A 16260-nucleotide genomic window follows, 5' to 3' on the forward strand; every position below is an offset into this window, starting at 1 on the left:
TGTTGGAGCTATAACGGAGTAAAATGAGAATTGCCTTTTAGGGCGTATTTCTCAACAGAGCAGTTTTGAAAATGAAACCAAATCTCCATGCTTCACTTGACATTGGAATTTAAAGTTATTTTTACGGGCTCCATTGCAGTCACTATGTGAAACATTTAAAGGCATTAGAATATAGTAAGTTATAGTTAAGACAATTTTCTTCCAACATCTTGTTCAGTAAATAAAAAGCAGGAATACAAATTATATCTTGCTATCACGTTTCGCAGTTTTTCATATTTACGCTTTGACCAAATAACACATTTTCTTGTGTAAAATGTTTCCTCCCTTTTAATTATAGCCAGATTTGCTGCCTCGGCAGGTAGAGCTTTTATTAACTTGAAAGTATGTTTGGTTTAAGTAGGGGATGTGGGAGCAAACCCTTCAAGGAAAATCGCATTTTCTCTGAAATGTGGTGTGGTATCTAAATATAGCCCTAAGTCTCTAGAACATTGAGGCGCTGGAAATTTTTCAGGTATCCCTACTGGGGACATATCTGCTTTCGATTTTACAAAGTAGTGACTGTAAGAAGTCACTGGAGCTGAACAGAAAAAAAAAAAAGCCCTCAAACTCATAGTAAAGCCCACAAAAGAAATAACCCAAACAAAAGCGTGAACAAAGGAAGAAATGTGTCCATCCTCCTTTTTGTATGTGACTGGAAAGGCCTTTGACCCTAGGTGGATGACTTTTGTTGTAGTCTCTTTCAACTTCCTCCTTCCATTACAGCCCTTGCAAGTAGCAAGAGTGTCCTTCCTGGAGGGCCTTGTCCCAAGCTAACTGCCAGCTAATCCCTGGTAACATATATGTGAAAGGCTTCTTTCAGAACAGAGGGACTAGCTGTCCCTCATCTCCGCTGACTTTGAGGAATCAGGCTCAAACTACAGCTTTAAGGATGGAAGGGTTTAGGTTCGTTTACAGTGAAGACTGGTAACTATCAGTTCCATAGCAATTCCGGAAGTCTTTTAAAATAAGAGAATTCCTCGTGTGTCTGAGACAGCTTAAATCTTGATGTTAATCTGGGACGCACTGAATTAGCTCAAGAGCAAATTCTGGGTAACCGTATCATGGTTGAATGTGTGATTCCAGTATTAGTCTTTTTTATATATACAAAGACTTATTTGAGGTCTGATCATTACTCATTTGTGAAATTCTAACGATTTCAGTTTGGGAGCCACTGGTAGAAAACCTTCGTTTTATATATTTAAATGAATAAGTAATGAATAAAACAAAAACAAAATAACTGAAACCTAACAAAATTAATGGCTTGCCCAAAGTTACATCACAAGATGATGACAAAGTCAAGAAGAGAAAATTCAGATTTTTCTGGTCTTAATTGAACGCTCTTTCTATAACAACAGTATACTACTCTCAAGTGTAAATTGTGATAGTCAATTGACAAGTTTTTCCCAAATAATTTAAATATCCCATAAAATATAATGCCAGCTGAAGACCAGTCTGTTACCATCATTCCTAACAAGCACGAAAATTAATTGGAATCGGTGTGGCCTATGCTGAATAGTTTAGATCAGTCGTTTTGGAGGCTGTAATGTGTGAACAAATGAGCCAGGCGTCTCATTACCATGCAGGTTGGGTTCCATAGTAATGAGGTGGGCTTGCATTTCTAACAAGCTCCCAAGAGATCCTGATGTGGCAGCTGAGATTCAGACTAGGAATGGGAGACCCTTAGTGTCCTAAGAAGGGCATGGTTTCTGTCCTTAGAGAGCTTGCGCTTAAGGCCCCAGGTGAAAAAAATATGGAACAGAAGACAACAAATAAATACGTCTTGAATATCTGGTTTTTAAATATGTATATTAGTTTTTGTGAATGTTAGATTTTTCCAATTAGAGGAAAGCCCCGCCCCCCCCCCCTTTCAGTCCCTTTTTTGCTTTTTTATACCACGTAGAAAACCACACTCAGTACATAGTGGGTGTTAAGACATGCCAAGTGATGGTCATTATCATAGCTGGCTGGAAATATCAGATGAAAATTCCAGGTGGAACTGGATCATTCAGTCTTGTGATAAAATTCTTTTCGGCGATGGATTATCAGAATGGCTGGATGATGGCTTTCTTTGCAACTTCATCAATTCCCCAAATACTTGCCACTTCATAGGCAAAGCAGGGGCAGGCAGTCTCTTCAATGCCTGGGAACATTCTGCAGGTTTCAAGGCTGATGGACAGAGTGTATGTAGATGGCTAGCTATTAACTCTTTCCCCCTCAGACCAGAGTTTGAGGGTGAGGCAGAGGGTGATGGAAGCAACGAAAAAGACTGGGGTTTCCTCAAAAATAGTCTAGAGCTCTGCTAGCCCATACAGTAGATGCTAGCCCCTTGTGGCTATTGAAATGAACTAAAATTAAGTAAAACACTGGAACGCAGTTCTGTAGTTGCACTAGATACATTTGAAGCGTGCATTGGATAGCAGTGCAGACACAGAATGTTTCCATCTTTGCGGAAAGTTCTATTGGCTATAAGGGGCAAAAAAGGAAGGAAAACTTGATTTTTGAGTGAAGGCTGGAAGTTATTGAAGAAATATATAATTAGACAGTGATTGCTTGATACAAGCATTCAGACTGAAGGAGAAGAATGGGCTGGGGCAGGTTTAATTGGGGGGGGGCAGGGAAAAGAAAGATAAAATTAGGTGCTCACATCATAACCAATTCCTTTGACTCATTACCTTTTTTTTTTTTTTTTTAAATAAGTAGCGTGTGCAAACCACATTACTTTACAGTTTCATCCCAGAACCCATCCACCTAGGAAATCACTTATTTGCTACAGCACACGGTGGTTTCTGCAGTGCTTTATATATATTTTACGTTACACGAACTACTCTTGATTTTGTGTCTCCCCAGTGGTACGTGGGCATTCTTGTGTTAGCTCGGTTTGTGAAAGTGCTCAGATATCAGGCTCAGATGCCCTGCTTTTATGTCTTAACAGCCTTGTCTAGTTATTCTGTCTTCATTCATTCATTCATTCATTCATTCAACAAGTAGGTTTTTAAATGTCTATTTATTTCTGAGAGGGGCGGGAGGAAAGAGAGGGGGCAGATGGAGAATCCCAGGCAGGCTCCGCACCGTCAGCGCAGAGCCCAACATGGAGCTCAGACTCACCAACTGTGAGATCATGACCTGAGCCGAAATCAAGGGTCGGACGCCTAACCAACTGAGCCACCCAGGTGCCCCTCAACAAGTATTTATTAAACATCTACTAGGTGCCAGGCATTTGTGATTCTTAGGCTTTTTTCTCTTTTTCAGTGACAGCTTCTTTCTTCTGGTTGAGAATTTAAGCATTATAAAATGAAACTAACCAGGCTGAACTTCATATTACAAAATATTTTCTAAGTAGAGCAAAACACATTGTTTAGCAATCTGGGCCAAATGGATGAACTTCTGTCTTAGGAGGAGAGAACTTTTAATAGTTTTTCTTCTCTGGTCTTAAGATCCTCTCTGATTACTCAATAGCCTTAGTCCCTGTATTTGCTTCTTGGGGCTGCCATAACAAATTATCACTGACGGAGTGACTCACAACAACAGAAATGTATTCCGTTACAGATCTGGAGGCGAGAAGGCTGAAATCAAGGTGTCAGTAGGGCCGTGCTCCCTCTAGGGAAGCATTCGTTTTGGCCTCTTCCCACCTTCTGGTGCTTGCTGGTAATCCCTGGTGTTCCTCAGCATGCAGCCGCCTCCATCACCATGTGGCTCTTTCTTCTGTGTGTGTCAGTGCCTCTGTGTCCCCATCTCCTTCTCCTTTCTGCTCTAAAGACACTACTCTCTAGACCAGGGTCCACTTTAGCCCCCTATGACCTCGTCGTAACTTGATTATGTCCACAAAGACTCTGTGTCCAAGTAAGGTCATGGTCACCTGAATTGGGCATTATGACTGGAACATTTTTTTGGAGGATACAGTTCAACCCACAACAGCCGCTTTGAGTACATATGCACATGCATATATATGCAGGTCATTGATTTTAGTCCCAAGAAAAGTAGCAAGGAAGCAGGACTACAAGGAGAGCCCGGGGTTCAACAAGAGAAGAAATAATATTACTCTGACCCTTGGTCCTTACAGCTTCTTCAGGGAGCGGATGGGACGAGCCGTGAGGAAGATCAAAGACAACCCGGGGCCAGAGGGCAGAGTGATGAGCACACTGGACACCAAACGGATTATAAATCACTTCTAGTCCTTTTAAGTTACTTCTGCCTTTTATTCTCTCCTACCACTCTTCCTTCCACTTGCCTCTTTTCTCTCTCCCCCACCCTTCCATTTTCCGCTCAATCTCTCTGTCATCCCTTTCCTTTGAGCGCCAAAGTGAAGAAGAAATATATTATGTGATCAAAGAACTTCCAGAGGACGCTTGCATATTCCCTGTTAGGTTGTAGGTGCTTTATGAAATTTTATCTTTTACAAACAAAACAACCTAAATCTAGCATCCTGAGGACAAATGATAGGGCAGGTTTTGTAAATTTCTTTTGCTTGATATCAACCAAATTTTGGTTGAATCCATTTTCTAAAATCCTTTGTCCTATTTTATTAATTCCCAGGGCACACAGTGGAAGCATTAACAGCATCTTGTTAATCAGTATGTACACATCAAAACAAATTAAGGAAACAGGAAGGATATCTCTTAACATTTCTTAAAGAGCTGACTCATGTTATAGTTTAGTCTGCTCTGATTTTCATGAGACTTTTGTTCATTCTTATTGCAAATATAAAGTACCCACCATGAATAAAGAATTTTGCTCAAATTGTAAATGATGCAGAAATAAATAGGACACAGTCCCTGTTTTCAAGAAGTTCCCAGTTTGGTGGGAGAAAGATTCCTATATACGTGACTCTGATAGAAGGTAAAATGTGATGAATGCTGCAGACAGGTTCCAAGTATTTGGGGAAAGAGGGATTAATTATAACCGGGAGTGTTCTTGGAAGGGGTAGTGGAGTTTGCAGTGGGAATTCAAGAATGGAGAGCGTTGTCAACGAGCACCTATTGCTGAAAGAATACTTGAGCAAAGGTGTTGAGGTAGGACAGGGCACGGTATGTTCTGAGAGGACACCAACAACTATAGGGTATGGTTAAAGGGAAGCGAAGTAGAAAGTAAAGCTGAAAAGAAGTTTAAAGATCCAAAAGTGAAGGATTTCCCTTTGAATTTTAGATGGAAGGGTTTGGACTTCATTCTGTGTTTAATGGAGAATCATCACTCGGGGCGCCTGGGTGGCTCAGTCGGTTGAGCGTCCGACTTTGGCTCAGGTCACGATCTCAGTCTGTGAGTTCGAGCCCCGCATCGGGCTCCGTGCTGACAGCTCAGAGCCTGGAGCCTGTTTTGGATTCTGTGTCTCCCTCTCTCTCTGACCCTCCCCCATTCATGCTCTATCTCTCTCTGTCTCAAAAATAAATAAACGTTAATAAAAAAAAATTTTAATGGAGAATCATCACAGTTTCTCATTGGAAGACTGAAAGATCAGTTAGGAAGTTACTGAAACAGTGTAGAAGTCAGAACACAAAAGATCCCACCAAGGGAAGGAGCAGAGGATATGGAGAACAGGAGGATGAGAAGCCCGAGCGAGAAGCAGAGTCAAGAGGATGTTGAAGATGAGGAAGAACACGGAACAGTTGGAATCTTGGTGGTGCCATGAAAGAGGCAGGTTTACACAGGGAGGAGGGATGTGGTGAGGAAGGGAGTCAACATTCTGTTCTGGTCTTGTGGTAATTTTGAAACGTTGATGTTGGAAAGTACAGCACGTAGTGAGAATGCATGTTTGGAGTTTTGGAGAGCAGTCAGAGCGAATATTCTTGAGCTCGGGGATGACTATTATTTACTGGAGAATGGATTTTAGGGAGAAATCTAGACAAGCCTTTATAATACCATAGAAATACCATGTACCCACACTGAAAGTACATTTATCATATTGGAGAAATACTTAGAAACAAAAGCATTAGCATTTATCAGACATAACTGTGTCTAAAGAGGAAAAAAATGTACAAAGGAGAAAAACACTAAGTGTCTTGTCACTAAGTGATAAAAAAAAAGACAGGGATTCAAGGGGGGAAAAGGGCCTAATTTCAAGAATCGTTTGTTGATTGAAGGGAGTCTTGTTATTGGCGGGTTTTATATTTTATAATGGATCATTGAAAGGCTGTGGAATATACTTACATAAAAGTGTTATCATCCTAACGTTCGGATACAGCAGTCAGAATAGAGAGCTGTGCGGGTAGTCAGTTAACGGGAAAATGATTTTGTCCTCTATGCTTAAGTCCTTCTAGTCACTTAGGAGGCATTTCTAGTTTTATTTAACTTTATTTCCTCACTTTATTTCCCTACCACAATGGAACAGGCTTCCTCAGGAGGCCTTAGACTTCCCACTCAGGAAGTGCTCAAGGAAAGTATGATTGACCAGATATCTGTTGAGATAGTTCAAAAGTCATTTTTTCTTTGGGAGGAAAGTTGGCCTAACTGTCACCCAAAACCGTATGAGCTCAAGATTAGGAGTTAAAGATTGGTTAGGCATTGCTGGGTTAGAGGCTAGTCATTACCTTCTGGTTCCAACGACATTCCTGTTGTTGATTCTTTTGGAACCCAAAGTAGAAAGGATCACAGGAGATTGTAAATAATCTTAGTATCTTTTATCTTTCCTTTATGATTCTTATTTTCTAAACTTTTAACATTTTTAGTTCCTAGGTAGGGAGAGTAGGAATGGAAATGTGTCTTATGGGGTGTTCTGTTTGAATTTTGAAGGCAGCCACAAAGAGAAGCTTTATTTTATTTTATTTTATTTATTTATTTTTTCAATGTTTATTTATTTTTGGGACAGAGAGAGACAGAGCATGAACGGGGGAGGGGCAGAGAGAGAGGGAGACACAGAATCGGAAACAGGCTCCAGGCTCTGAGCCATCAGCCCAGAGCCCGACGCGGGGCTCGAACTCACGGACCGCGAGATCGTGACCTGGCTGAAGTCGGACGCTTAACCGACTGCGCCACCCAGGCGCCCCGAGAAGCTTTATTTTAAAATAATATCTTGAAAATTTTATTTCAAGTCAATTCTTGGAGTTTAAATGGAAAAATTACCAAGTATGTTTATGTTGTTATGGTTAAAGGTTTACAATTAATACAAAATACCTTAAAGTTTTCAATTGACTGTAACACTGACAATTTTGTATATACATAAGAGATACATTTCATTATTTAACTTGTTTTTTCACTTGAATCTTACTGTCTTTTCTATGCTTGGAATGTGTGCTTATGCTAACTACGATTACAAAATTAGTCCGATTAAATATGGCGGAAAATGAAAACAGCCTTTGTAAATCTTACATAAAGACAAAGATAAAATACAACCGCTTAAGTATCCTCTCCTACTCCATGAGTGTTTTTGTAACCAAATTGTGGTTCTATCATTTGGTAGTCTTAAAGCCAATCTTAATCCAATTTCTAGTCCCATTAGCAAGAGTCATATTCACATATATTTTTTCAACAATAGATGGCACTAGCATACAAGTATCTCGTGAGTGTTCAACCCAACAGAAGTGTTACGAGGTGGGAGAGAGAGAAAAGATACTCAGGATGCGTGGAGACCAGGAATGCAGTTCGGATGAACACAGATATATCGGGGAGCCACGTGAGATACAAGCAGTTCTTGAGCAGGAAAGAACTTCCAAACATGAACATAAGTGCCAAAACATTTGGGTGGGCTGGTCTCTTGTTGAGGAGAACGATAAAAACCAGCTCTCTTGGAGGATGACTAACCAGAAAATCTACCTAATTTCTCAAAATAAATTCTAGAGAATGAAGGAAGCCAAGGATTGCATTTGCACACCCCACTGCAACCCTAGCAGAAGTATAGAAGAATGTGAAGGAGAAAAAGGAGACTTCAGAAATGGGATGATGACTGAATGCGATAGGTATTTGGAACTTCAGAAGAAAGTGCTATGGGGGCACCTGGGTGGCTCAGTCGGTTGAGCATCCGACTTCAGCTCAGGTCATGATCTCGCATTTGTGAGTTCGAGCCCGCGTCGGGCTCTGTGCTGACGGCTCGGAGCCTGGAGCCTGCTTCGGATTCTGTGTCCCCCGCCCTCTCCGCCCCACCCCTGCTTGTGCTCTGTCTCTCTCTGTCTTTCAAAAATGAATAAACATAAAAAAAAAATAAAAAGACAAAAGTGCTATGTACTCTCTGCCTATTTCTTCCTAAAAAGTATAAAAAGTATGATGACCGCATAGATGTCTAAGAAAATGTCCTCTGGGGAGAAAAATACCAGTAAAGGTGATAAACTGACCCTGATTATGATGCAATACTTGTACAGTTGACTTTTGAACTATGCAGGGGTTAGGGGCACCAGCCCCTGCACAGTCAAAAATCCGTGTATCGTTTTGGATTCCCCCCAAACTTAACTACTAATAGCCTACTTTTGACGAGAAGCCTTATTGATCAACAGTCAACACATATTTTGTATGTGTATTATATACTGTATTACAATAAACTAGGGAAAAGAAAATGTTATTAAGAAAAGCATAAGGAAGAAAAAATACATTTACAGTACTGTACTGTATTTATCGGGAAAAATCCATGTATAAGTGGACCTGCGCAGTTCAAACTCAACTGTAATCACATGACAGTTTTCCATTTGCAAAGCTGGCATACATGAAACTTTACTTGTATTGAATTCGACTTAAAAACCATTGCAATTTGAGTGTTTGTTCCCAGAATGGTCAAACACTTCTTGCTAAATAAGCTAAACTTAATTTTACACTACCACATAAAAATTAATTGCAATTAAGGCTTTTCTTTAAGTTAAATTCTTTATTAGAATATACGAGCACAACAATGGGTTTACATATTACCTCTGGGTCTCCTTTTCCTTACTGGTAAAATGTAAGGGCTAGATTATTTTTAATATTCCTCTATTGTTCTATGATATTGCATACAAGAATGATATATGACTTAGAGCAAGATTTAAAGCAATATAAACACCCAACTTAAAACTAAATATTTATTATTAATGCTTTAATAAAGTTAATTAATCCCTTACATTTTTTCCTTATAAGTTGACAAATTTATTTTGAATCTTTCCTAATGTCAAATATCTACAGGCTGTAGTATAGTCCAGGTTTTCCTGGATTTCCGTGGTCTTTGGAGTCAAACTATATTGCTTTGACTATATTTGCATTATTTAATATCTTCTGCAAATAAAACTTTTCTCATCTACTTTTCCTGCTTTCCTACTAAAGTCATGAATATGTTTAAAATTATAATTTGTAAAAATACTTAAGATGAACAATTCTCTTAGTAATTCAATAAGTTTGTAACCTACCTTTGACACTCCTCAATGGTGCAAGCTACTTGGAAGATGAAGCGTTAAAAAGGAAATTAAAAAAGCCAAAAGCACCTGGTGACTCGGTTAAACATCTGACGTTGGCTCAGGTTGTGATCTCATGGTCCATGAGTTCGAGCCCCGTGTCGGGCTCTGTGTTGACAGCTGAGAGCCTGGAGCTTGCTTTGGATTCTGTGTCTCCCTTTCTCTCTCTGCCCCTCCCCCACTCATGCTCTGTGTGTGTGTGTGTGTGTGTGTGTGTGTGTGTGTGTGTCTCAAAAATAAATAAACATTAAAAAAATTATTAAAAAAAAAAAAAGCCAAACTCTTGCCACTCATATAACAAATATGGTGGTTTTAAGAACAAGGTCAAGTTCTACTGGTTTGTAAAATCTTTCCTTATATTCCTAGCTACTCAGCTTGACTGTTGTTCTGTAATTGTCATCTTCATATATGTATCTCTCTGAGTAGATCCTAAGGTAATTAATTGAAACCAAATTATTTTCTTGTGTATTTCACTGATAATTTTCTTTTGCTATTTTCTCTCTCTTTTTTTTCTCCTTGATTTTCTATTTGTCTGATGTCACATATGCTAGACTGATTCTGGTCCTGTTTAGAGTTTATCATGGGTAGTTCAGTAGACTTTTGATTCCAATAAAGTTGTGGTTTTCTTCATCATGTACTTTGCTACCATTACTCCATTTGGTTTCTTCCAGAACTTTATTGTGATTTCTTATCTGCTGATGGACTCTTGGTCTCATTATTATGTAGGTTTACATTTTAGCAGAGTCTCAGAGTGGAGAGAAGGTAAATAAATACGTATGTGTTATCTGTCTTCTATGAGTAGAGTTAAAAGTACTTTTATGGTTAATTTGGTTAGGATTTAAAGACATTAACTTAGATCAGTGGTTCTTAAAGTTTAATCTTTGGACCAGCAGCATCAGCATCACCTGGGAGTTGGTTAGAATGCAAAATCTTGGGCCCATCCTAGACCTACTGAATCAGAAACTTCAGGGATGATTCTGAACAACCCATGTTTTGACAAGCCCTCCACATGATTCTGTTGCAAGATAAAGTTTGAGACTACTGATTAAGGGAATCTGACACTTCTTAGGGCACCGTTTCTTTCTTAGCCTCTTTGTTTTTCTATTGAGTTAATTTTGGCTCTCCTTTTTATTACTTTACTTTCTGTTTATCTTTTTTTCTTTTTACTAACTTCTTTTTTTCTTTTTTTTTAAAAAGGTTTATTTTCATTTCGAGAGAGAGTGGATGCATGCGCCCATGTGACGGGCAGAGAGAGGGACAGAGAGAACCCCAAGCTGACTCTGTGTTGCCAGTGCAGAGCCTGACGCAGGGCTCGATCTCATGAACCGTGAGATCATGACCTGAGCCAAAATCAAGAGTCAGATGCTTAAATGACTGAGCCACCCAGGCACCCCTCTTTTTACTAACTTCTTAAGTATATACTTAGATTTCATCTTTATTTTCTCTCTCTCTCTCTCTCTCTCTCTTTTTTTTTATTTTAGAGAGCACATGGGGGAGTGGGGCAGAGGGAGAGAGAGAGAGAAAATCTTAAACATTCTATACGCTCAGCACAAAGCTCAACATGGGGCTCGATCCCATGGCCCTGCGATCATGACTGAACCACCTAGGTGCCCCTCTTTTCTAAATTAGGCATCTAAGTCTTTAAATATTCATGAATTACTGCTTTTGCCATACGCCTACAAGTTTTCGAATGTGGTGTTTCTTTTTTCTTTTAATTTTAAATTTCATTTTGTTTTCTATTTTTATTTTTTTTAATGCTTATTTATTTTTGAGAGAGAGAGAGAGAAACAGCATGAGCAGGGGAGGGGCAGAGAGAGAGAGAGAGAGACAGAGAGACAGAATCTGAAGCAGGCTCCAGGCTCCAAGCTGTCAGCACAGAGCCCGATGCAGGGCTCGAACTCATGAACTGTGAGATCATGACCTGAGCTCAAGTCGGATGCTTAACCAACTGAGCCACCCAGGTGCCCCTCTTTTTTTTTTTTTTTTTCATTTCACCATATGTGGCTTATTTATTTATTTATTTTAAGTAGACTCTACCCCCAATGTGGGGCTCAAGTTGCATGCTTTACCAACTGAGCCATTCAGGCACTGCTCAAATATGGTGTTTCTATTATTCATTTACAAATATTTAAAATTTTCCACTATGATGTCTTCTTTGACACATTTTGTGAAGTTTTGCTTTAATTTTCAAATATAGGGCCTTTTGTTTATCTTTTTGTTTATGTCTTCTCTTGTGTTTAGAGAGTGAGACTTGTGTGCTATTTCTTTTAAATGTAGAGACTTGCTTTGCATTAATTTTTGTAAATATTCCCTTTGTGCTTGAGAAAAATGTGCATTCTGTAGTTATTGGATCTGTTCTAGATATGTCCAGTAAGTCAAGCTTATTTGTTGTGTTTTCAAATTCTTTCAAAGCTGTAGTTGCTATTGCTTTTTTGTTTACTTGTCTTATTTCACGTTTGGGAAAAATATGTTGAACTCTTCCAATCAATATACACATCTTATGACAATAATTTGTCACTTACTTCCTGTAGTTCAAGCAGTAGTTGTTTGTTTTTTAGTTTTGAGGCATATAAGTTGTAGAATTGTAGTAATTTGTTGGTGCACTGACTCTTTTTATCGTCATGTAATGATGTATCCTTAATAGTGCTTGTGGTCAGAGGATATCTTTTGTCTGAAATAAATATAGCTACTCTAGCTATCTTTTGCTTATTAGTTTCCTGGAAGTCTTTTTCCATATGTAAAAATGAGGTAAAATTTAGTTTAAAATTTTCCATATCTCTATGTTTTGTTTTTTTTTTTTTTTTAAATTTTTTTTTTTCAACGTTTATTTATTTTTGGGACAGAGAGAGACAGAGCATGAACGGGGGAGGGGCAGAGAGAGAGGGAAACACAGAATCGGAAACAGGCTCCAGGCTCTGAGCCATCAGCCCAGAGCCGGACGCGGGGCTCGAACTCACGGACCGCGAGATCGTGACCTGGCTGAAGTCGGACGCTTAACCGACTGCGCCACCCAGGCGCCCCTATGTTTTGGTTTTTATGAATAGCGTATGGCTAGGTTTTGCCTGCCTTTTATCTGGCAAGTTTAGTTCACCAGGTTTTCTTGTGATTATAGACATATTTAAATTTGTTTCAATAATCTTATTTGGTGCTGTCTATTTGACTATGTTTTCCTATGTTTTTTTATTTCTTTCTTGCCTTTTAAATACTGATAATTAAAAAAAAAGAATACTGGTTGGAAATGATACCTCCAATTTTCATAGTTGAACTCTTATACATACTTATTTATCAACATTTAAAGTTAATATTTTAGCCCTCTTTTGGACAACTTGGGTCCTTGGAACACTTTAGCTCTGATCACTTTGTCCCAATTTTTATCTTGTTTTTATTCAACATTTTATTCTAGCCTTATCTTTCCAAATCAAACATTACTATTGATTCAGAAGATATTCCTGCATTTTAGGCAAGTTATTTGCCCAGTTCTTCCTGCATTTCAGTCCCCCTTTCTGAGATCATTTTCCTTCTCATGAATATATCTTTTATAAGTTCCTCTAGTGTTGTCTTATGGTCTACATAGATGCTTATTTTAGAAAAGAGGGGCACCTGGGTGGCTCAGTCCATTGAGCGTCTGACTCTTGATTTTGGCTCAGATCATGAACCCAGGGCCATGGGATTGAATGTAGTCTTACGGACTACACTAGGGGAACTTAAAAATACTCAGTTTTTTAATTTATCAGGATTTACATTAAAATGATATCACCTGGAAACCCATATAATTTTACTCCTTCCTTTCCAATTTGGACACCTTTTATTTCTTTTTCTTGCCTAATTGCTCTGGCTAGTATTTCCAGTACTGTGTAATAGAAGTGGTGAAAGTAGACATGTTCGCCTTGTTCCTAATTTTAGAGGAAAAGCTTCCTAACTTTTACTACTGAGTGTGATGTTTCCCATGGAATTTTCATGTGTGGCCTTACTTATGTTGAGGTAGCTTTCTTCTATTCCTAGTTTGTTTAATGTTTTTATCATGAAGGGGCATTGAATTTTGCCAAATCCTTTTTCTATAGCAATTGAAATGATCAGGTGGTTCCTCCCATTTCATTCTATTTTTGTGGCATATCACATTGATAGTTTTCATATACTGAACCATTCTTGAATTCCTTAAATAAATCCCACTTGATCATGGTTCATTATTGATTTACTTACTTACTTACTTACTTACTTACTTACTTACTTACTTACCTACCTACTATTTTTAAAAATATAATTCATTCTCGAATTGACTAACATACGGCATATAAAGTATGCTCTTGTTTTTTGGGATAGATTCCCATGATTCATCACTTACATACAACACCCAGTGCTCATCTCAAGTGCCCTCCTCAATGCCCATCACCCATTCTCCCCTCTCCCCCACCCCCCATCCACTCTTAGTTTGTTCTCTGTATTTAAGAGTCTCTTAGGGTTTGCCTCCCTCCCTCTCTGTTTGTAACTATTTTTCTCCCTGTCCCTTCCCCCATGGTCTTCTATTAAGTTTCTCAAGATCCACAGTGAGTGAGAACATATGATATCTGTCTTTCTCTGACTGACTTATTTCACTCAGCATAATACCTTCCAATTCCATCCATGTTGCTGTAAATGGCATGATTTCATTCTTTCTTGTTGCCAAGTAGTATTCTGTTGTATATATAAACCATATCTTCTTTATCCATTCATCAGTTGATGGACATTGAGGCTCTTTCCATAATTTGGCTATTGTTGAAAGAGCTGCTATAAACATTGGGGTACATGTGCCCCTATGAATCAGCACTCCTGTATCCCTTGGGTAAATTCCTAGCAGTGCTATTGCTGGGTCATAGGGTAGTTCTATTTTGAACTTTTTGAGGACCCTCCACACTGTTTTCCAGAGTGGCTGTACCAGTTCACATTCCCACCAACAGTGCAGGAGGGTTCCCGTTTCTCCACATCCTCGCCAGCATCTGTAGTCTCCTGAGTTGTTCATTTTAGCCACTCTGATCGGCGTGAGGTGGTATCTCAGTGTGGTTTTGATTTGTATTTTCCTGATGATGAGTGACGTTGAGCATCGTTTCATGTACCTGTTGGCCATCTGGATGTCTTCTTTGGAAAAGTGTCTTTTCATGTCTTCTGCCCATTTCTTCACTGGATTATTTGTTTTTCGGGCATTGAGTTTGGTAAGTTCTTTATAGATCTTGGATACTAACCCTTTATCCGATATGTCATTTGCAAATAGTTTCTCCCATTCTGTCGGTTGCCTTTTAGTTTTGTTGATTGTTTACTTGGCAGTGCAGAAGTTTTTATCTTGATGAAGTCCCAATAGTTCATTTTTGCTTTTATTTCCCTTGCCTTCGGAGACGTGTTGAGTAAGAAGTTGCTGCAGCTGAGGTCAAAGAGGTTGTTGCCTGCTTTCTCCTCTAGGGTTTTGATGGTTTCCTGTCCCACATTTAGGTCTTTAATCCATTTTGAGTTTATTTTTGTGAATGGTGTAAGAAAGTGGTCTAGTTTCATTCTTCTTCATGTTGCTCTCCAGTTCTCCCAGCACCATTTGCTAAAGAGACTGTCTTTTTTCCATTGGATACTCCTTACAGCTTTGTCAAAGATTAGTTGGCCATACATTTGTGGGTTCAATTCTGGGTTCTCTATTCTATTCCATTGGTCTATGTGTCTGTGTTTGTGCCAATACCATACTGTCCTGATGATTACAGCTTTGTAGTAGAGGCTAAAGTCTGAGATTGTGATGCCTCCCACTTTGGTTTTCTTCCTCAGTATTACTTTGGCTATTCGGGGTCTTTTGTGGTTCCATACAAATTATAGGATTGTTTGTTCTAGCTTTAAGAAGAATGCTGGTGTAATTTTGATTGGGATTGCATTGAATGTGTAGATTGCTTTGGGTAGTATAGAATGTTTTTCCGTTTCTTTGTGTCTTCAATTTTGTTCATAAGTTTTCTATCGTTTTCAGCATACAGATCTTTTATATCTTTGGTTACGTTTATTCCTAGGTATTTTATGGTACTTGGTGCAATTGTAAATGGGATCAGTTTCTTGATTTCTCTTTCTGTTGCTTCATTATTGGTGTATAGAAATGCAACCAATTTCTGTACATTGATTTTGTACCCTGCGACGTTGCCTAATTCATGCATCAGTTCTACAGCGTTTTGGTGGAGTCTTTAGGGTTTTCCATGTACAGTATCATGTCATCTGCAAAAAGTGAAAGTTTGACTTCTTCTTTGCCAATTTTTATGCCTTTGATTTCATTTTGTTGTCTGATTGCTGATGCTAGCATTTCCAACACTATGTTAAACAACAGCTGTGAGAGTGGACATCCCTGTCGTGTTGCTGATCTCAAGGGGAAAGTTCTCAGTTTTTTCCCAATTGAGGATGATATTAGCTGTGGGCTTTTCATAATATGGCTTTTATGATGTTTAAGTATGTTCCTTCTATCCTGACTTTCTTGAGGATTTTTATTAAGAAAGATGCTGTATTTTGTCAAATGCTTTTTCTGCATCTATTGACAGGATCATATGGTTCTTATCCTTTTATTACAGTGATGTATCACATTGATTGATTTGCGAATATTGAACCAGCCCTGCAGCCCAGGAATGCATCCCACTTGATCATGGTGAGTAATTCTTTTTATATGCTGTTGAATTCGATTTGCTAGTGTTTTGTTGAGAATTTTTGCATCCACGTTCATCAGGGATATTGGCCTGTAATTCTCCTTTTTTGTGGGGTCTCTGTCTGCTTTGGGAACCAAAGTAATGCTGACTTCATAGAATGAGTCTGGAAGTTTTCCTTCCCTTTCTATTTTTTGGAACCGCTTGAGAAGGATAGGTATTATCTCTGCTTTAAATGTCTGGTAGAATTCCCCTGG

General features: G+C 38.8%; 1 long non-coding RNA gene across 3 annotated transcripts in view; it reads left to right on the top strand.

Annotated features, from left to right (window-relative positions):
- The window catches only part of LOC121012729 (uncharacterized), a 29934-nt gene extending 13960 nt beyond the window's left edge, over positions 1–15974 (top strand). For 2 of the 3 annotated variants that reach the window (XR_005782257.1, XR_005782256.1), the window contains exon 4: positions 15935–15974. This is a non-coding gene — a long non-coding RNA (uncharacterized LOC121012729). Of the gene's footprint in view, positions 1–4099; positions 5283–15934 lie in introns of those variants that run through there. The other variant, XR_005782258.1, reaches the window with a different exon arrangement.
- The last annotated feature ends 286 nt before the right edge of the window (positions 15975–16260 follow it).

Source organism: Herpailurus yagouaroundi, unplaced genomic scaffold (genome assembly GCF_014898765.1).
Source record: "Herpailurus yagouaroundi ecotype Mexico unplaced genomic scaffold, PumYag 197, whole genome shotgun sequence".
NCBI classification, from domain to species: domain Eukaryota; kingdom Metazoa; phylum Chordata; class Mammalia; order Carnivora; family Felidae; genus Herpailurus; species Herpailurus yagouaroundi.